The following is a 23,636-nucleotide window of genomic DNA, read 5'->3' as shown; positions in this document are numbered from 1 at the left end:
TTCGCTCCCCATCATTGGTTTAGTTCGATCTCGCCGATGCTATTCACAACGGTTGCAGTTGGGTACTGTATGTTCAATTTCTTCTGAATAACCCGGCCACCAGCAAGCTTGAGCGGCAAGTTGTCTGGTCTGGCTTTTTAGCAACAGATTGTCACGTACTGTTAACACATCCTTGAGATTCCAGAAGATAAGTTACGGTCCATTTAAAGTTTCTTTGTTCTTTGGGCATCCTCCGACAACATATGTCATAACAGTCGATAGTGTCTTGTTTTCTTTCAGAGCGTTCTTTATTTCTTCCAGGCGTCGGTCAGCAGCATACAGCCCGCTAACAGAGCACCCACACATGTTTCCGTTCCTTGTGAAGATCAGTGTCTTCGATGCCATCCGTTGTTGGTAACGGGCATCGTGATAGCGCGTCTGCTGTGTACATCGACTTTCCAGGCGTGTGAAAAATTTCAAAGCTATAGGACATCAACCTGATTTTGAATCTTTGAATTCTGACAGGTAGTTTGTCAAGCGATTTCGTTGGCAGCAGAGGCAATAGTGGTTTATGGTCGGTTTCAACTTTCAGGTCTGCAATACCCAGTAGCAGTTGTCTCCCGTGCTCCATTGCCCAAGTGATTGCCAAAGCCTCCTTTTCTGTCTGGGCATACCGTTGTTCAGTATCGCTCATTGATCTACTGGCATATGCGACTGGGCAAAGGTTATTGTCATCTTGTCTTCGCATCAGAACGGCACCAAGGCCGTAACTGCTGGAGTCAGCCGAGAGCCGAGAACACAGTTTCCCTGTCTGGGCAATACATGGCTAATGTAACATCGGTAGACAGATCGCGTTTCACTCTTGCAAACTATTCCTCTTGTGACGGGCCCCAGTACCACTCAACCTTCTTTGCCAACAAGTCTCTTAACGGCTTAGTCAGTTCCGCCCTAAGGCTAAACTTCATCAGCTGGTTTGTCATTCTCAATAACCTGCGAACTTCAGTCTTATCACTAGGAGCAGCGTAATTCACAATAGCCTGCACCTTCTTGGGATCTTTGCTGATACCATATTGGCCAATGACCGGACCGAGATATTCAAGTTCAGTTGCAGCAAAGATGCATTTCTTTTCATTTAGAGTCATGCCAGAGCATTTAACACGTTCCAATACAGCCTCCAGCGTCTTATCGTGCGTAGTTTGAGTACCAACTACTAGGATGTCATCCATATGGCAAATAACGTTTGTAATTCCCTGAAGGATATCACTGATACGTTTTTGAAACGCTTCCGGTGCGCTCCAGATGCCAAATGGTAAGTGACGAAATTGGTATCTCCCAAACGGTGTGATAAACGTTGTCAACTTCCGACTTTCAGGGGCGAGCTGAATTTGATAAAAGCCAGAATTTGCGTCTAGCCTAGTGATGACCGTATCCTTTGACAGTTGCTTCAAAGTACTTTCGACTGTAGGCATAGGGTACAGCTTCCTTTTTACCCCATTATTGATCTTTTTGGTCCACACACAGTCGTACCTTCCCGTCTGGTTTTGCTACGACAACGATTGGAGCACACCAATCCCTAGGTCCCGTAACTTTTTCTATGATATCGAGTTCCTCAAGCTTTTCTATCTCCTCTTTGAGTTTCTGGCGCAATGGGATTGGCACACGACGTGGCGAATTCAAATAGAAGGGCTCAACGCAGTCTTTCATGTGAATAGTAAACGGTTCTCCCAGTTTGCCAATGCCCTTGAATAGCTCTTGGTATGTTTTCTCGACGTCATCTGTGCTCCGCAACCGACTCTCAGGGGTAAGCCTAGACTTGGACGTCTGGGCACTCTTGAAGAATTCCAAGTTCCAGTATAGCAGGAGCGCCAAGGAGTAGCTTATCTGCATCCGACACAAAGTAGACTTTCTGTGTTAACGTCTGAAAGTCGGGGCGGAGTTTCATCCGTCCATTATCACCAGTATTGAGAGGTTGTCGATTAACGCCAATGAGCCGTCTATCAGATTTCTGTATGGGCCCATATTGTCTCTTGTACAATCGCCGCGGCATGACGGACACTTCCGCTCCAGAGTCAATAATCCATTTTAGAGTGTTGTTAACGACTCCCAACATGATAGTCCACTGGATAGTCATAGTAGCCTTTGCTGAGCCTACCGATGCTTCTGCTTCTTGGATTTCGCCCACACTTCCACACATTGCGTCTGGAAGTTCTTCCTACTCATAACACCCAGCGGTTGGTTCTTCCTCAACCGTTTCTCTATCCAGCACGCGTACATTTCTACTTCTGCACCTTTCGATATAATGGCCCGTTTTACCACAGCTGTAGCATTTTACTGAGGCTGCTGCTGGACTGCCTCTTTTGTGCCGTCGACCGCAAAATGTGCAGTTTATTATAGGCACAGTTTCAACTGCAGGATTGTTAGAGGTTTGAGGTCTCGCTTTGTTCGCCACCACCGCTTTTATTGCTGTAGGTACAGACCTCCGATCAGCATAGCCCCGTCTCGCCTCGTCGATAATCTTCTGAGACGTTAGCTTGTCAAAGTCGATTTCAGATAGCTTGTACAACATCTCAGAATCATCTACGCACCCGACTATAAGTTTACTCCGAACGGTTGCGTCATATACTGCTGGAGGAAATTGGCATTTCCGTGCAGCCTTTCTGACTGCATGTACCCACCCGACTATAAGTTTACTCCGAACGGTTGTGTCATATACTGCTGGAGGAAATTGGCATTTCCGTGCAGCCTTTCTGACTGCATGTACCCAATATGCAAATGATTCACCCTCCTTGCGTTGTAAGAAATGGAAGAATTGAAGGTGTGCTTCAAACCTGCCATCCCGAACGTTGAAACGTTCATCAAACTTCTTCAAGACGGTATCAAGGTCAGTTTTGTCTTCTGCTGCAACTGCTTCAGCAAACACGAATTCCTCGAATACATCCGATCCTTCCGTGTCTATATGATTCAGTAATAATCAAACTTTCTGGCGCCCGGATGATTCAGCATGACCTGCTGCATCGATAAAGATCAGGAATTTCCTTTTTCATTCCAGCCAGGCTCCTGCCTCATTCACTGCGCCTATTAATATGAGATCCCCCGGACCTAATACAATGGCCGCCGCCATATTCTGGTTATTACACTAGTTCGAAGTTATCCGCTGTCACCATGTAGTATTATCACTGCTGAGCTTCTAGCTGTCTACTTAGACAGATACCTTTACAAGCCGAACACAGATACCTTTACAAGCCGAACGCGAAGTGTATTACTAGCAGACCACATGCTTGTCTATCATCCAAACAATCCGGAACCCATCGCTCTGCTCAAACAAGCATTATCATAAGACCACAGAGGAACAAGGATAGAAGGTGTATCCCGTACAGGCGGTCGAGATTTGAGCTGTCTAACTTCACGATTCAGGCTTGAAATTTCTCTTCGCATGCAAGTCAGCGTTACCGGGCGCTTGGTGATTAGTATGATGAGACCCACGGGCGAAGATATTGTCAGCTCGTACAGTCAATTCATCCGCGGTATCAATTACGTGTGACGATAAAATAGTGGTCAAGTAATCAGGCAAGTCATGGTACAGGACTGTGGCGAGATATCGCAGTGGTATAATCCGCGGCTGCAACACCAATGGATGCGGGTTCGAGTCCGACCGAGGTCGACTTCTGAATTCCGATATCGAAGAGTTGGAGGTAGCAATCGACACCAGGCCCTCCATGGAACATTCCCGTCGCACTCCTCAGCTTCTTGAGTATCTCTGGCGGTTTCAACCAACAACAGCGTCCACTATATAGCTCTTGAACACGATCTCGTAGCGGAGCAGTATATTCATCAAGCAGGATTTGGCGTAAAATTTAAAGCAATTGGGGTTCTCGATGCCAGGAAGCCTTATTCGTTTAGATCAGTGGTTCTCAACCGCCGGTCCGCGACGACATTCCTGCCGGTCCGCGAGGTATATTACAATTTTATACTTTAATTTCAAGATGCAATGTTGAAGGCTTGTCCTTTGATAAAATAAATAAAACATCTAATTTTAAACTGATTCAAAACTTCGTGAGGTAACATTAGGGCTGGAATCATGTTCGATTTGACTTAAAGTTCAAGACGTTTCATTTGACGACATGCGAGTGACAAATACAGAACAGATACGAGCTCACTCATCGCTAAACAGCGCAGTTTGATCATTGTTTTTCGATTCATTTATTTTATGCAGGACCGAAGCTGGGGCACCCCAAACCGCCCAATTGGAGAGGGGCCGAGCTTGAAAAGGGCCCGAAATTATTTCGCAAATGAACATAAATCATAGCGTTTTATTTGAAACTTTTTCCAACATTTTAAAATTTATTTTCGGGCTTTGCACGATTTAGTGTCCCTAAATGTCTTGCTTATTAGGTGCCATTCTCCGATAAATACGCATAATTTGTAGGCATTTCGGCGTCAGCCATTACCGCACCACGACGTATCCACACATAATGAAGTTTAGGTTAACGAATGGGACTCCGGGGCCAAAAATTCGACCGCGGGAAAACCGCTTCAGTCGTGAATGATCGAAAATTATCGCTATTGTCGCGATAAGCCAGGGGCGGGCAACATACGGCACGTGACGGGATTTTGTCCGGCCCGCTGACAGTTTCCCGTCTTAGTTGATAATGTGGCCCCCCGGCGGGTGTTTGGTCAATACCGAGAAATTCATAACCGAGAAAGCCATTACCGAGAATGGACCCCACTAAGAAGGGACCTTACCGAGAATGCAATGCAGGCATGTTATGCATATATACAGGTCGTGTAATTGTGCATGACGGCTCTGCCGCATTCGGTGTCGATTCTCAGCTATTAGTTTCTCGACAACGCCTTCTCAGTAAGTTAGATTCGTGGCATTGGCCGTTCTCTGTAATGTCTCGGTATTACGATATAGAACCGTAAATGCCGATAATGCAAGTCTTCTCGCTTCTACTTACTTACGCGTAAGATCCACTCTCGTACACACGCAAATAATAACATACTGCCACTAAAATTGGACATAGTAAGCAATTATAGTGGGGTAGAGTTACTATATTTCGGAAATCTGGAAAGAGGACAATTTTTCAGAATTTTCAGACTTGCAAAACCGGAGGAGAATCCTGAAAAATCGGTAAGTTTTTCCCGACTCGTGGTCGGTTGACTAAAAAAAAGGTCAACTTTCTCGCTCGGCCCCCAAAATACACTTTTTCTTCACATTATCAGGTGGTCGACTAAAAAAAAATTACGGCATCTCAGTCGAATTTGGCCGTAAATTCGACCAAAATTCTCAAAAAAGAGGACAAAAGGGCGTCCTCCGAGGACACTTTTAAAAAAGTCAAAAAAGAGGACAAATCCTCTTAAAAGAGGACGTATGGTAACCCTGATCTCGGCAGATTAGGGCCGCGGGGGTTCTATACCAATACCGAGAAAACCATGACCGAGAATGCATGCGAGAAGTGGAGCTTACGCGTAAGTTCGTAGAAGCGAGAAGACTTGCATTATCGGCATTTACGATGTACTCGACACTAATGAATTGATATCTTGGTAAATTTGGGGTACCGGGCATATCGAACGTCTTGAAGTCTTAATTAAGGATTGTGCAATTCGTTGATTGATCAGAGAGAAGACATTGCGGCGCCTGTATGACAATGATGGTGTTTTCAATCCACATTGTCTTCGTCATTATCGACGAGAAATGACTCTGAAATGACATTGATGTCGTTACAATACATTCATCACATACGATTGATTCCTTGTATATGTGGATAAATGGGCGAATAATGTATCGATTCAGCTATCCGGCCCGCCATGTACTAAATTTTCCTACATCCGGCCCGCCGACTGGAGAAGTGGCCCGCCCCTGCGATAAGCTATAGGTAAATTCTCTGCTTACGCTGAGTAGAATGGATGTGATCACAAGTACACGTGAAAACATCCACCCAACTGTAGGGTTTTGGGGCGAAGCCCTGTGGGGCCCCCAAGACCAACGTTTTTTGGGGTGGGCTGACGAAGTGCTTTTTTGGCCCGGATTTGCGGATGGCCGGTATAGCTGCTGTAATGTGTTTTCTTGCGGCACGCATTGTATTCGTAGTTGCCAGAGTAGCCGGCGTCTGGTGGCAGTGGGCAATGACCAAGATAGCACGAAAAGGTGCTTGGTTCGACTCTGATACGCTTCTGCTCTTGATATTGTCAAAGAAAAGAATATTATTGGAGTTGGCGTGAGTAGTGTTATGATCCGTTTTTGGTACCGTCCAATCAGAGAAGGCCACGTCGCCCTAATTGCCACGCCTACATTGCCACATCATCCGCCCATTGCCGCACCTATGGGACGCCTCTTGCCACATCATCCATCCATTGCTATATCATCGCTGCATTGATTGCCGCATCTTGATACTTTTCTCAGATATTGTATTATGTGTATTTAGGACTAATATCATCCGTCCATATTTTTTTTAAACTTGATTTTATGTGTACAAGTTACGGCTTCTGCAGTTTCCACATTTTACGACTTATGATTGCTGCGTCAAAACTTACCTTGGCTAGAATCGACAGATTTTCTATTATGTGTATTTAGGACTATGTATTTAAATTCCTATTCAGATTATACATAAATGCGAAAACTATGATGTCTATGTAAGGTTATATTCTCCGGATAATATTATTAATATCAAAATTCTACACATCATCACTAATTACTTATTATAAAATGCGATTTTGAGCGCTGCGACTTGATAATATGAGCCCCTACGCTTCTGATGCATGATTTTTTGTGATAAGGACCTAGGTAACATTCAGAGTCTGCAACGATTGTTTGGATATACATTATAGCAATACCCCACTAAACTATAGGCGGTTATATTACTCTATTGCTCAGAGATAACTCATCCGTCCATATTTTTAAACTTGATTTTATGTATACAAGTTACTGTCTCTGCAGCCTCCACATTTTACGACTTATTTTCATTAGACGCAGGCAAGCGATTCTCCAGTTCGGAGCTACGGAAACAAATCACTCGCATGTGCGCGTTCCGAATAGTCTTGTAGAATTTTCTAAAGTCGTAACAGCTTAGTAGCATATACGCGAATCCCAAGGTGAAAATAATCGAACGAACTATAGCCGTAGGCGTGCGATTCGCAGGGCTTTATTTATACAAACTCTATCGATGCCTGTACGCGAACCCCAGCGTTAAAACGATCAGGTCTAATTAACACGTTCTGAAGCCGAAAATTCAGTCAACATCATTGAGATAGCCATGATTTGAAGATGGTGATCGAGTGTGACAATAGCACTCGCCAAGGTTAGACAAACATAACCTTAAACTACTCTCTACTTCACAAAATATAAAGTTATAAAAGTAAGCAGATTTTGTCGATATTGCTTTGTGATGATTTTGATGTTGTTCCATACCAATTGGGAAGATAGGACTCCTAATTCCTTAACTAACTACATAATCCCTAGTAACGTAGTCAGACGCATAACGGAATTTACGCAAATCGATATTGCTCTGCGATAATTTTGACCACTATGTTTTGATAATAACTTGCTTCCGTAGTAAGCAGGCCGATGGGTAATCGTTTAGTTGTATAGGCATAAAAAACATTCCCGCGCGCCTTAGTATTAGGTGGTAGGGTTAGGAAGTGTTTTGTTTAAGAGCGCGCGGGAATGTTTTTTATGCCTATACAACTAAACGAATACCCATCGGCCTGCTTACTACATTTTAAAGATTCTCTTCACTATGGTGTATACAAGAATATACTTCTCTTAGTAAGCAATTTCTCGTGAATTCCGAAGCACATTGACGCGTGTTAACTTCTATATTAGGTGATAGTATCATTTTCATGTCTGATAATGCTACTTGTCAAGGTGATACAAACGTAAGCTCAAACTACTTTAAAATTTAAAGTCTTACCAAATTTTATCTAAAACTGAAACTGTCGAGTACCGATAAAGTAGTCTAAAACCTAGTCACTTTTTACGTGGAGGGAGAACATAGCGAAGTACTTGTACATTTTGCAGTACTCAAGTATAGGTTTGGCCTGCTTGCGCTATACTTAATGAAGTGATTACCTATTTACACTGCATCTACTTCGATTTCAGAGTTTTTCGCTTTTTCCAGCAAACTATACCTTCAATACTTACTTTTCAACTAACTGGGAAATCATTACTTCTTGTACTTTAGTAGGACTTTACTGCTACAATGTACTTTTTTCAGTGGACCAGCGGTCTTGGTGAGTGTTGTCAGTTTCATCTATATATCCTACGAAAAGCTACTTGAGTACTTCACGGGTTCGTATCATGGCAAATAATATATTCTAAACATGTTTAGATAGCGAGGAGTTGTAATTATAGGTGAAAGGGACAAATTTTATCTAAAACTGAAACTGTAAAGTACCGATAAAGTGGTCTAGAGTATTTTTTATGTTTATTCAACTCAACGAATATCTTCATTTGGCCTGCTTACTACATTTTAAAGATTTTCTACGCTAGAAAAATCGCTGTAAGATGATACGTATATTATAATTAATCTTATCAGCGCGGCATAGTACATTCGAGTAAATTCATTAAATTAGCTTATGTTTATGAAATTATTTGGTTTCTGAATTCTATCTAAAATTGAAACCGACGAGTATCGGTAAAAGCACTTATTACGTGCAGGGAGGCGATAGCGAAGTAGTCGTGCATTTTGTACTACTCAAGTATAGGTTTTATCTGCTTGCGCTAAACTTAATCAAGTGATTAACTATTTACACTGCATCTACTTCTATTTCAGAGTATTCGGTTTTTCAGGTAAACTATACCTGCAATACTTTTTCACTCACTCGGAAATCATCACGTCTTGTACTTTACTAGAAATTTACTGCTACTAAATGTTGAAACGTACTGTTTTCAGCGGTCTTGATGAGTGGTGCTAGTTTCATCTATATCCTACGACGCATTTTCGCGCTGCAGAATGACTTATCGCAATAAAAATAACAAAAATACTTCGAGAATTTGCGAACTCTCACTGCGCAATATTTGAGTTTTACGAAGTAACCTTCAAAGTGAGCCTACATCTTGGATGTTATCCAAAACCACATACAATTTCGCTTCGAACGAGGTATCCTTTAAAATAAGGTAGAAGTAGTCATTTCCGAGTGAGTAAAACGTTAGTACTCTAGGTATATTACTGTTTAATACTCTAGCTATCATGAAGTTGATGTACTCCAATATCATAAGGACTTGAGACCATAGGCGCCGAACGCTAATTTTCCTTAGGCATGCGAGTTCGATGACGTCACAAAGGAATGACGTCATGATCCGACGGAATTGATAATTAGTGATAATATAGCATCAATTCATGAGAGTTAAGTGTCTGCATAAATGCCGATTATGCAATATCTTCGTGTTAACAAACTTGCGCGTATGATAAGCTTGTCAACGAGTCCGGAAGTGCTGTCAATTAGCGAGTTCTTGATCGCTAGCGAACAATTAAATACGCCGCTTATCAACGCGTATCACGTAACCGCGGCGACGATTTGCGCAAGGCAAAATGTCAGAGTTGTTATGGAATCTGTTCTATAATGGCATGGACTTCAGGTTGTTCAAACCTTTCTCGTCTTTTACAACTCAAGCCTTGACAGTTGACACACATCTTCTGATGGTTATGTTTAGGTATTAGCGGAATTCACTTACGCATGCACGGCGCACTCACAATCGCACCTGTCTGCGGACATTCGATGTTATTCAGGTCAGCGATGTCGCTCTTTAATTACAATCGCTAACCAACAAACACCTAACGGCATTGTCACCAAGCCATCGAGAGATTAGAACTAACGCATGGTAGGCTCGAGAGATGGGAGCCAACGCATGCTCGGCTCTAGACGTGATAGTTGGCCAGCGATGATATCTTTCGTACCAGGCCTGTTGCAGATGCGATTGTGTAGGCAAGCGATAATATCGTGCGCGCCAATGCAGATGCGATAGTGCAGGCAGCGATGGCACCGGGCCTACTGCTGATGTGATTTCATGCTCAAGCAAGTGAAACTAGGCTTGTCGGAGACACGATAAAGCAGGCAAGCGTCCCAAAAGATGATTGCCGAGCGCACGGCAATCAATGACACAATTTCGCGATCATCTCAGCGGGAGATCGCGTCGCGTTACATTGTGCACAGACAAATCTCGTTAATTGGCAACGCGCTTCTAGCTAATTGGCCGCGCGCAACGGGTTACCTCACTCACATAAGCGGTAGCAGGTAATGTCGTAAACGGAAATACATTACGATTCGTTCTAAATAACACAATCGGGGTTTATGCCGATTCATGCCAAACCGAATTCTAGGCATGCCGCATGCCTAAAAAAATGTCTAGGCATGCCTGGCATGCCTTGCATGCCCAGGTTCGGCGCCTATGCTTGAGACTATGTGGTGCATCTAGGCAAAAAACCTACTTGGGTATTCTCAAGAAGTACGAGTGCTCAAGTATAAGTTTTCAAACCATTACCTTGACAAAATTTTCAGAATAGCAACTTTTGCGTAAAGTCTGTCTTGCATTTAGTTGCCGGCTCTGAAAGCAAGCAAAGTTTGTGGTATTTGCGCAACATCGAAATTTGTACACTTCACGCGGGGCCTACGATACTTATGGCCTAATATGGCACATTACACTTGCTGGATATAAGAGGCCGACACTCCCAATCAGACATCACGACTGACTCAATGATTGCTTGCGATCTCACTTCTCGATACCAGACGCCATACAAGTCTAATAAAGTATTATAACAGACAAAATTAGTTCTTTCAGATGAAACAACCCAATTAAGAGCCAAGTGACAGCGTCGCAATGTATTTAATCACCAACACACAAAAAGACAATGTAACGAGAATCCCCAACTTGGGCATGTAAAAGTATTTTACAGTATGGTAAAACGAATTCAAGCACGTGAAAATGAAATTCATTCATTTGGAACTACTCTGAAACACACACGTGGAGCTTGGCCATAGAAGTTCTGCAAGTGAAATGAATTACTGCAGTAAGCAAACTACGTCTTGCTCAACGGCCGCTTTTTAAAGTCCTTCACAGCATCTTTTCTCATATAAACGGACAACCGGTTTCAGAGTATACCCGCGTCGATCGCATCGCATCTATATCAACGGTTAACCACATGAAATAACAATATGCTCTTGTATATCGAAATGTATGCTTTGGAAATCGACGGATATTGTGTGTCCTGGTGTGTGTGTGTGTCTGTGTGTGTCCCGCTTCGTGCTTTAGCCTCCCGCAGAGTCAATATGTTGAAATTAGCAACCTCCATGACTTTGGTAACTGCTTGGTACACGGATAATGGTTGAATTTATGTCCCCGTCGCGCTAACAAATCCGGGTTACTTGTGAGTTTTCTCACACATGTTTACTATATTGTGTCACTCTTTATTGGTCAATACACATCCCACCGTTCAGTTTGAAATCGGAAACCCGAGAAAGTATTAACCGGATCCGGATATCAACTCTGAATCGACAAACCAATGAACAATATTCAAACATGTTACACCCCCGTGTTTCCATGAAAATAACAAGACATTACACATCCAGTATACTTCACGATTGTTCATAGATACCAAGTATTCGCGTAAAGGAGGTGTGTGACATTACATACATCATGGATAACATCATGGCCGGCACTACAAGCATCATGGATTACAAATTCATGTTCTGAAGTCTCATACATGCACCGACTCTGTACATTCAATGTGGGGGTAGCGGACTTGGAGACAGAAAAACACACATATTTGACCGTAACATGGTCTTAGTATGAACCGACATGCATTCGACTTGTGGAAAAATGTGTCGCACACTATTTCACCGAGATTACAACCCTTTCACGGTTCACAACTTGATATATCAACTTCACAGGGTAGTTCGGATTCTCAGGTAGACTTGAATCGTGATCCGGATCTCGGAATATAGTAAAATCGGGGTATGTAGTTTAATTACTCACTCACTACTCTATATGTTGGTGGTGGTCATACCCTGCAAACTTTTTTTGGTGTGAACGTAGTGTTTCACCTTACATCAGTTGGTTCAATGTATGTACCGGGTTGTGAAAACTGTCGCTGTTTTGACTATGTGTCACAATCAATACTAAATACGAGAATTCGTTACTCGTCGAAACGCCGCAGTCAGACATCGTTAACAGCGATTCCGTGTATGGCAATCTTGAGTTCAATTGCGGTTTTGTGATGTTAACCAAGCGGCTGTGTTTCTGCGGTGTGAAGACTGAATTCGTGTTGTTTCCTCGCAAGAGTGCGATGTCTATTTCACACCTAGAGCAATTATAAAACGCATCTTCGAAACTTTTGGTCTAGTTCATCCGCTTGCATTTCGAAACGGACCATCACGACAAGACTCTAACCCACCACATCCGTGGTTTCAGTTGATCATATCGAAGAATATCATGTCAATCCGTGTTACCACCCACAGATTTCGCCATCCTCACACGGTAGTGCTAAGACACAGACAAGATGCGGTGGTGGAAATATTGAAAATGGGAAAGCAGACCTTGGTGTCATTTGATTCGGATTTTACACCCGATGAACCCACCATTCGTACTGCGCATTGGGATGAGGATTCTATCATTGATGTCGAGGGAAAGGAGATGTACAGATTTGTTGGTGTCGTGAATATTCAACGAAAGTCGGGGTATATGGTTGTGCATGGTTCGCGTATTTGACTGTGGAGATATCGCTATACATAACGTGCTGTTCACCGTATCGATAGCACCAACGAATATCCGTGAAAGGGTTGTAATCTCGGTGAAATAGTGTGCGACACATTTTTCCACAAGTCGAATGCATGTCGGTTCATACTAAGACCATGTTACGGTCAAATATGTGTGTTTTTCTGTCTCCAAGTCAGCTACCCCCACATTGAATGTACAGAGTCGGTGCATGTATGATTGGTAATTCCGTTATTAAAGTTGACTATGTATAGGTACGTGCTATACGCTCCCGCAAAACAGATGCACGCAAAAAGTCGATGTGGAGCCGCGTTAGTTTTAAAGTTGTTCCATTATGAAATGCGCGAGGAAATTTGGTATGCTGCATGATCACAATGTCCTACAACTACGTACCAAGTTTCAAGGTGAGGAGTCACATATTAGCATGGTAATTCTGTTATTAAAGCTGACTATGTATATGTACACGCTACCGAAAACAGATTTAGGTAAAAGTTGCTATAGAACTGCGTTAGTTTTAAAGTTGTTCCATCATGAAATGTGCGATGAAATTTGGTATGCTGCATAATCACAATGCCCTGGAGCTCATTTAGATACGTTTTTTAATGTAGTTACACATTCTAGTTGTTTTGATGTAAGGAAAAAATCATTCGATAACTCGATACAGCTAGTTAACACGCGTTGATGTGACTTTCCTCATTTGTATGCATAGCCTACGCGAAATTGGTTACCGAATTTTTCGATTATATTTATATTCCGTATTTTATTTAAAAATGAAACTGTTAAGTACTACTTAAAGTGTTATAAAATGTGAAAAAGTGTACAAGTAGAATTATTATTATGTCATGAATAAGTAGTTTAAGTAAAATGTCATTCGGGGACGCCCAAATGTTTTATTTTTTTTCGCAATACATAAGTCTGTCTTGCATTTAGTTACCAGCTCTGAAAGCAAGCAAAGTTTGCGGTGTTTGCGCAACATCGAAATTTGTACACTTCACGCTTATCTTATGTCGAAAACATAAGTTAGTTAACAATATTTCGAGTCATGGGTATGAATAATTTTTAGAAAACCTAAATATGCCGCATCCAAACTTCGTAAATTTTTTCGATTAGTTTGTTTCGTTTCTATCTACTTTAAAAGACTCAGTGTGGAAGTTTCGAAACTTGCATGAATTGCAAGCTACATAATACAACTAGTTAACACGCGCTGATGTAACTTTCCTCATTTGTATGCATAGCCTACGCGAAATTGGTTACCGAATTTTTTTGATTAGTTTAGATTCCGAATTTTATTTAAAACTGAAACTGTTAAGTACTACTAAAGTGTTATAAAATGTGAAAAAGTGTACAAGTAGTTATTAGTATGTCATGAATAAGTAGTTAAAATTCACACGATTTTTCTTGTTGCGTTCCAGGATAAAATGTAATTTTTGGCTCTTTTCTTTATTTTTTAATTTTTATTAAAATAAGTATTCATTTTACAAAAAACGTCGACTTTTGAAAAATGGAAAATGCGTGAGCTCGACTAACTTTTTACGTAGTTCGAAATCGCTACTTCTATGCATTAATTCAAAGTATTTGTCAGTCATCGTAACACCGCTCATATTGCGCGCTATCTATTTATTTCACAGATAACGAATTACTCCTGCTTTTATCAGTTTCAGTTTTAAATAAAATTCGGAATCTAAACTAATCAAAAAAATTCGGTAACCAATTTCGCGTAGGCTATGCATACAAATGAGGAAAGTTACATCAGCGCGTGTTAACTAGTTGTATTATGTAGCTTGCAATTCATGCAAGTTTCGAAACTTCCACACTGAGTCTTTTAAAGTAGATAGAAACGAAAAAAACTAATCGAAAAAATTTACGAAGTTTGGATGCGGCATATTTAGGTTTTCTAAAAATTATTCATACCCATGACTCGAAATATTGTTAACTAACTTATGTTTTCGAAAAATGGAAAATGCGTGAGCTCGACTAACTTTTTACGTAGTTCGAAATCGCTACTTCTATGCATTAATTCAAAGTATTTGTCAGTCATCGTAACACCGCTCATATTGCGCGCTATCTATTTATTTCACAGATAACGAATTACTCCTGCTTTTATCAGAGGATACTTTTCTAGGATTTACCTACTAACAGTACTTAGTTTGGATTAATAAAAGTATAGTGATTGAAAATAGATCACTGGAATATAGTTTACAGAAAACTCCACAATTCTATGTGACGTCCTTGCATACCAACAACCTTCGAACTATTCGCCGCCTCATAAACACTTGAGTAGGCCTACATCTGATGCGTGAGGGGAAAACATAGTTAAATTTTCATATGCATTTAGTTTCCAACTCTGAAAGCAAGCTTAGTCTATGATCATTCGCGTACCATTAGTATTCATTTTACAAAAACGTCGTGTAAAGGTAAAGTACTTGTACATTTCGGAGTACTCAAGTATCAGTTTTGTCAGCTTATTATATGCTCAGTATATTATACGTCACAAATTGTGGAGCATTTATGTGGGTGCTCCAGGGTGCTCTTCATTGAGTGTTCGTGTTGGGTGATAAGTTTAATTTGCAAAATTAGCGTGTTCAAATCAGGCCTGTCGCCAACATAGTGATGTCGCATTAGCCCTAAATACACATAATAGAATATAAAGGAAAAGTATCATCTAACGTATAATGAATGTTATCTATTTCTCGGAAGCAAGTTATTATCAAAACATAGTGGTCAAAATTATCGCAGAGCAATATCGATTTGCGTAAATTCCGTTATGCGTCTAACTACGTTACTAGGGATTATGTAGTTAGTTAAGGAATTAGGAGTCCTATCTTCCCAATCGGTATGGAACAACATCAAAATCATCACAAAGCAATATCGACAAAATCTGCTTACTTTTATAACTTTATATTTTGTGAAGTAGAGAGTAGTTTAAGGTTATGTTTGTCTAACCTTGGCGAGTGCTATTGTCACACTCGATCACCATCTTCAAATCATGGCTATCTCAATGATGTTGACTAAATTTTCGGCTTCAGAACGTGTTAATTAGACCTAATCGTTTTAACGCTGGGGTTCGCGTACAGGCATCGATAGAGTTTGTATAAATAAAGCCCTGCGAATCGCACGCCTACGGCTATAGTTCGTTCGATTATTTTCACCTTGGGATTCGCGTATATGCTACTAAGCTGTTACGACTTTAGAAAATTCTACAAGACTATTCGGAACGCGCACATGCGAGTGATTTGTTTCCGTAGCTCCGAACTGGAGAATCGCTTGCCTGCGTCTAATGAAAATAAGTCGTAAAATGTGGAGGCTGCAGAGACAGTAACTTGTATACATAAAATCAAGTTTAAAAATATGGACGGATGAGTTATCTCTGAGCAATAGAGTAATATAACCGCCTATAGTTTAGTGGGGTATTGCTATAATGTATATCCAAACAATCGTTGCAGACTCTGAATGTTACCTAGGTCCTTATCACAAAAAATCATGCATCAGAAGCGTAGGGGTTCATATTATCAAGTCGCAGCGCTCAAAATCGCATTTTATATTAAGTAATTAGTGATGATGTGTAGAATTTTGATATTAATAATATTATCCGGAGAATATAACCTTACATAGACATCATAGTTTTCGCATTTATGTATAATCTGAATAGGAATTTAAATACATAGTCCTAAATACACATAATAGAAAATCTGTCGATTCTAGCCAAGGTAAGTTTTGACGCAGCAATCATAAGTCGTAAAATGTGGAAACTGCAGAAACCGTAACTTGTACACATAAAATCAAGTTTAAAAAAAATATGGACGGATGATATTAGTCCTAAATACACATAATACAATATCTGAGAAAAGTATCAAGATGCGGCAATCAATGCAGCGATGATATAGCAATGGATGGATGATGTGGCAAGGGGCGTCCCATAGGTGCGGCAATGGGCGGATGATGTGGCAATGTAGGCGTGGCAATTAGGGCGACGTGGCCTTCTCTGATTGGACGGTACCAAAAACGGATCATAACACTACTGGCGTGGGCGTTTAAACCCACGGCCTTCGGCGCGAAAGACTGTGAACGACTATCGGCGGTAGCACGTTTATCTGGACAAGGCAATTTTACCTCGACTCGGCAGACTCACTACCATAAAATCACATGTTTGCCTTCATGAATATAATTAAATGCGATCAAAACCCTCGAAATGTCACTCTCTAGCATCATATAATTGCAAAAAACGGTTGCATACTTTACATTTTGGCTTCATTTCAATTTTGACAGTTCACCGGTCCGCCAGACATTTTTCGAAATTTTACCGGTCCGAGGGGCGAAAAAGGTTGAGAACCACTGGTTTAGATTCAAGTTGGTTTCCATCAAGACAGCGCAAAACGTAGTTGAACCGAGCAACATCATCGTCGACGCCATGAGACTGGAATCCAGCTTCTGCAGACACGAACCAATACTCCGGTGCATGCGACCAGAATTGCACCAGAGGCATAGCTTCCCGCAGGTGCGCTTTGAAAGGTTAGGCAGCAAGGTCATCTCGTTCATCTTGCACAGCTCGTCGGCGACTTCTTGTAGACATCACATTGAGCTGTAATCGCGTCGTCTTCAAGAATGCGTTTGGATCACGTCAGGCGTTTGGTCACGTCGGGCTTTGATCACGTCGGGGTCACCAAAAGTATAACGCGCTATGGCACGCTAACTGGGTATGGACGACGTCGCGTCCCCTCTAGGGTCCGCAACAGAGAGTCGGCGAATACGTATTTCTTCAATGGCAAATAATTTTTTTTGTTGGATGTTATTTGTCCTGTAGGGTTCAGATTGCCACGATATGATAATTCGGCACGGGCCATTTAAACTGGACAATCAGACATATTTATATTGAAATTTACGGTCAACATGAGGTCGATTATTTGTTCTGGCGCATTTCTGGGGGTCCCATATTGGCTGAAACTTCATATGTCTTCGTGCCTCGTGATGTGGTAATGGCCGAAGCCGAAATGCCTATTACTATTTTCGATAAATAATGCGTATTTTTTCGTGGGGGAAGGGTACCCAATAATTGAAACTTTGACAACGGTAAGTCTCGAGCGCACCGGATATACCCTTCAATCGATCTCATGTATCATGATTTAAAAAAAAATTGTTGCCCTGTGTTATTATTACACGATTATTTGGAATCAATGATTTCAAGGCTTGAAATTTTAGGACAGACGCTATCTGCATAATAATGCGCATGCTAAATGCGCAATTCCTGGCGGCAGTATCGAGTACTTTCGCCGGAAGTTGATATTTGATTACAATTTACAATGATATAGCTATTTTTATGTTGCAATATTATGGCCTGACGCAGTACCGTAAAACTACATCCAATCAACTTTAGTGCTACTTTGCTGCATACTCTTTCGAATGGCAGATGACACATGCCCCTGACGTGGTTATTACAGGATAAGTTTCCAATTTTTATAAATTTGAAATTATTATCGTTACTGTTGGTCGTCGGTTGTCATCGTGATCGTTGGTAGAAAGAAAGACCAGTTCCTGCCCCACTCACTTTTGATCTGTACATTGTGACGCCAGCACACACGTAACTACCTAAGTTTCATTTAGCTGAGTCTACTGGAAACATACGTTCACGTGCCGGTTGAAGGGCAATAGAAATTGCGGTTGCCGAATATGAGCATGGAGACACATGAACATGGGGAAACATCGACATGGGGACACTTGACAATGTTTACATATGAGCATTGTTACACAAGAGCATAGGGCCACATAAGCACGGTGACAGTTTGGCATGTGGCACCTGAGCATCCCGACACTTCCGCATGGGACATTAAGACACTTCAGCTTGTGACAACTTAGCATGCCACAATTGAGCCTTATGACGACGAAGTAGCCTTTATAGGCAGTGACATACGTTGAGGAGGGGCAGACAAGCTTCGCATGCTGAAATGTCACATGCATATTTGCCGCATGATCTCTTGTCAAACCGCTAACGTGTCGCTATCAGGGCTGTGGAGTCGGAGTCGGGGTAATTTTCGCTTGATGGAGTCGGAGTCGTGAAAACTATAATAGATGGAGTCGGAGTCGGTGGGAAAATGCTGACTGGAGTCGGAGTTTGTGAGAATGACTATGACTTCGACTCCAACTTCAACTGTTTTATCATGAAAACATTTGCTTTCAAAGAATTTTCAGTAGATTTTTTATCAGGGATATCTAGACTAGGGATTGATAACTCTTTTTTGCCTGTTACGTGATGAGAGCAAAATTCACATCATCTATGACAGTGGTTCCCAACGTGGGCGATATCGCCCCCCAGGGGGCGATTTGGCGATCTAGGGGGGCGAAAATGACGAAGGGGGCGACAGGGGGGCGAAAATGGACAAAGGGGGCGACGGGGGGCGAAAATAGCGAAGGGGGCGATAGGGGGGCGATGACGCGTCAAAACGGCTGACCTTTTTTTTTTTTTTTTTTTAGTCATCCACCTAGCAATTCGGAGTGAAAAAACGTTATTTGCAGCTCTGAGCGGAGAAAGATGACCTTTTTTTTTTTTTTTTTTAGTCAACCCGCCGGTGATTACAGTCTGTATGCCCAATTATCGGTGCACAAAATTTTGGGGGGCGATGATTGGTGTTGACCTTGAAAAGGGGGCGATGGGACGAAAAAGGTTGGGAACCACTGATCTATGAGGTCTGCAGTCTGCACCTACCGCCGCTACCTAATGTTGCTCACTTTTACTCCTTCAAGTTAGATAGCAAATTGTTGATGACATCATAGTAACCATGACGTCATAGCGACTATGACGTCACAAATACTTTTCTTTATTATAATATTCTCGTGGAATCGCATGCAATCTATTGATTAGAAACACAAGATAAACTGTTACAGGACATGCAATACCACCAATTCTGATCATGTCAATCCTTGACGCAAGCTTCATAGTTTTACGTAGTTTCTTTGCTGGCGGCACAAGAGATGGTTTGCTGTTGAATCGCTCTAGTTCGTTCTTCCCAAAGTAATTGAAAGATGTTTGGACGTTGGAGTTGCAGTTTGCATGACCAGATTGACAACAGTTGTTCATTAGAGGGCGCATTAGGCTGGACAACTAAACCATCTCACGGCAACTCACGGCCTCCGTGAAAACAAATCTTTGGCTTTGACAACAAAACAATTTTTTGCTTCATGTCGATTGAATCACTTATGATGGTAAATATTTGACAGCAAGCGTTACTGCAAAGCATAGCTCGGTAGGCTCAGCAAGTCCACCTTGATCAGCTATTTTTTTATTGTTTGTATTCTTCTGGGAAGCATAAATCCAAATCCGGAACATCACGGTCGGTTGTCAGCATTTTTTGCAATCCATGTACTTTCGTCAGACAGAAAGTGATCGGCCAATGTATCCACTGACAAAATATATAACACCGGTCTCTTCAATTTTGATAAAATTCAACGGTGCGGAGATGGCAAAAGAAAACTCACCAACCATGGTTGGTAACACAGTTGTGGTCAAATACTCTTCAAACCATGCTGCTGAAGTAAGCTCAAGCAGCTGAACTTCTTTTCTGCGAGCAGTAACTGCTTCACGGACATGAAAAAGTTCGCCCCATGCCAAATCTAGCCTCAATGGGATTTGTCTAGACCTTTCCGGTGAGAAAATACTCCCGTCATGTCGCTGTTGAAGGTATTTTGACAGTGAAAGGACTGTGGTTATGGTTTGAACGCAAGCCATAAAGGTCTCGTTAGTGAGCCCAACTCTGTCCGATCTTTGCCACTCCCTGAATATAGTTATGGCTTTGTTTAGCTAGGATGGACACATCCTTCCATTTCTTGTAAAGGCATGTAGAATGGATTTCTCTTCCTGGCAGCTTAATTAGGACTTTTCACGGACATAATGATTTCCAGATAACGCACAGTTTGTAAAAATACAGAGACTTTGCAAAAGGCTCCTTAATGCAGGGACTGCCTATGCCTTAAGCCCAATCACAGTGTTTTCACTGAAAACACCAGGAGAATGTATAGGCGACGTTCGGGCAATACCGCTAGCGCTAGGATTCAAAGATACTTTTGTCAATTTTTGAGCAGCTTTGACGGGAAGGCCTTCCTGAAGTTCATACAATTTTCGTTTATAGACGAACTAGGCATCGCGCGACACTCCTAAATATCCTCATGACCAGCAGTGGGAGGATTCATTCCATTCATTCTCTGATGTCTCCATCCAGTGAAATTGCAGCGAATCATTAGTGCACAGTGCACACAGAACTATATCCGGATGGCAGTGTCTCACTCTTAATTTTCTCCTTCAGAGAAGCTAATTTTCCAATTTTACATGCATAAATATTTGCTTGTTACTCCGACATTTGGGGTTGGATGCACTCAAATACTCCGACAGATTCGAGGAAATATGAGGAATGACACCCAGTTTCAAACTCGATCTTGATAATTTCTTAAATTCAACACGGATTTGGTTTTAATGATGCAGTAAAGATACGAAGTCAAGATTGACCCCGTACGCCTGCTAGATTTTTTTTCATCAGAAAAAGATATCAATTTCCTTGATTGGTTGAACAAGCATCATTCGCTGACTACGTATTTTGCTCGTGATGTCTGTGATTGCGGGTCAAACTCACAATAGAGAGTCACTAAATATTCACAAGCGGAAACCTGGATATTTCGAGCAAACTTTTGTAACAAAGCAAGTAAAACATTTGAGATTGTCAAGGTGCATGCTCGTTTACTGTTGAATTTTAATGCTGCCAGTGCCATGCATTGATTGGCCCGCAGTTGAAATGCAATAAATATGAACCAAAGATGTTGTATTGACGTGAAAATTGTAATATATGAAAAAGGTTCACAGTGTAGAACCTACCAAGGTTCTGTCGTGAACGCGAACCTCTAAATTTCCGAGGTTCGCACACAGAACGCGAACGTGAACCTCACGTTCACACCATCCCTATTAGTAGTAAGAGTGTCTGTGCTTGTAATCAGGGTAGTGTGCAATGACAAAATTAATAAGTTCAATTTCTTTATTAGTTGCTGAGTCATACACAAGAGCTACACTTGGATTTTTTATCTACATTTTTATTATACAGGATTGGATATGTGCCATATTTGAATGATTCATACATTTCAGGATATTAGAGAGTCCATGTTATAAAAACTTGAATAAAGAAGGATATTTAGCAAATCTTTATTTCATGTTAATTGCATGGTGGATAATTCGAGCTATGCCAAAATGAAATAATTTAGCATGCCACAGTTAATCATATGTTTGCATATGTCTAATGATTGTATAATAGTCATTCAACCGACAATGTGGCATATAATTTTCGAAGTAAATTGGTAATAATGCTGGAGTCGGAGTCGGTACGTTTAAAGACCTAGGAGTCGGAGTCGGTACATTTAAAGACTCAGGAGTCGGAGCCGGAGTTGGTGGTTAAATTTACCGACTCCACAGCCCTGGTCGCTATGCTGATGTGTCGCATGCTCACGTGTTAACATGCTCACGTGTAGCCATGCCGATGAGTCCCAATGCTGATGTGTCACCATGCTTATTTGACCCCATGCTCATGAGCAGAGGTGGTCAAAGTAGCCAAGAAAGCTACTCAAGTAGAAGTAGAAGTAGCGACGAAAAAATCTACTCAAGTACAAGTAGAAGTACTTCTTCCATAAGCACCCTAAAACTACTTGAAGTAGAAGTAGAATTGACTGACTTTAAAAGTACTCAAGTAAGTAAGAAGTTGCGAAAGGTGACGAGTTTGATTCATATTTATGCATACCAGCAGCTATCCAATTTTCGATAGCATAAGCATCCGTCCACATCATGGGAAAAAATGATAGGATGGATATGGAAATGCGATACTTATCCTCTGTTTTCTCGAACAGCACGTTTTAGAAAATAGCATGGTATGGCGCCATCCCCCATATTGTAAGGTCCATAGTTTAATCGGAGAGCAATATGGAGAAGTTGTATAGGATACGGTGTAAACACTTTGCGCGATTAGTAAACGATAATAAAAAATATGGTGGACCGTAAAAATGCGATATTGTGTAGCTCTATTTCCGGAAATTAAAGGCATTAGTACACTTGCTTCTATACTTCAGCATGTATGTTATCCAGACAAAATAACTGATTTTAATTATAACTCAAAGTATATGGTACTGGGAATTGAAAATGAAACATGAATACAACTTCTAAAAGCAGAACACGTATTTCATGCCTTTGGTCCAGAAAGTTTCAAAGGTGGTATGCTAAATCAGCTGTAAAACTACCAAAAAATGTTAGAGTCCACTTTGCCAGGTTGGGACGCGCCTTGGACATGCTAGATTACGATATGATAAGTAAATGCGACATTGCGAAACATCAGTTTCAAACGTTTTGATGATCCATATATACCGTGATGAATTATTTCATATGGGCGAAGGGGGACAATGTGGTGTGAACGCAGGGATATCTAGATATCTAATTCTAGATATCCCTGTGTGATCGGAACCACGCCAACCCGCTACCTAAATTATATTCATCGATACTTCCATGAAATCATACTGGTGATTCCGTAGTCACTGCGCGCGAAGCGCGACGAAAATTCTGGGCTTTACTCAATTCTCAATTCTTAAATGTTGATACTCTGCGAAAACAGCCCCGAAATTCCTCAGGATGTCTTCCTGATTGAAAGAATTAACTACTTCTACTTGACAAACTGAAAATAGCGAGAAGTAAGTAAGTAGATCACAAAATATTACGAAGTAGAAGTAGCGAAAATCAGATCTGCTTGAGTAAGTACCAGAAGTAGAGCATAACTACTCGAGTACTTCGAAAAAGTAGAAGTACTTCGTTACTGACCCCCTCTGCTCATGAGTCACCATGCTCATGAGTCCCTATGCTCAGCCGTCGCCATGATTAAAAGTCGCCGTGTGTATGTGTCGCATGCACTCTAAATTCCATGCGTTACATTAAAACACA

General features: G+C 41.4%; 1 protein-coding gene across 1 annotated transcript in view; it reads left to right on the top strand.

Moving 5' to 3' along the window:
• LOC145457021 (uncharacterized) overlaps positions 1 to 23,636 on the top strand; it is a 438,806-nt gene that overhangs the window by 135,138 nt on the left and 280,032 nt on the right. The gene's annotated exons all lie outside the window — the stretch shown is intronic.

Source organism: Botryllus schlosseri, chromosome 15 (genome assembly GCF_051294905.1).
Source record: "Botryllus schlosseri isolate E-star chromosome 15, Bs_hap1, whole genome shotgun sequence".
In the NCBI taxonomy this organism is placed as follows: domain Eukaryota; kingdom Metazoa; phylum Chordata; class Ascidiacea; order Stolidobranchia; family Styelidae; genus Botryllus; species Botryllus schlosseri.
Note: the sequence above shows the minus strand (reverse complement) of the source record. Positions and strands in the feature narration are given on the sequence as shown.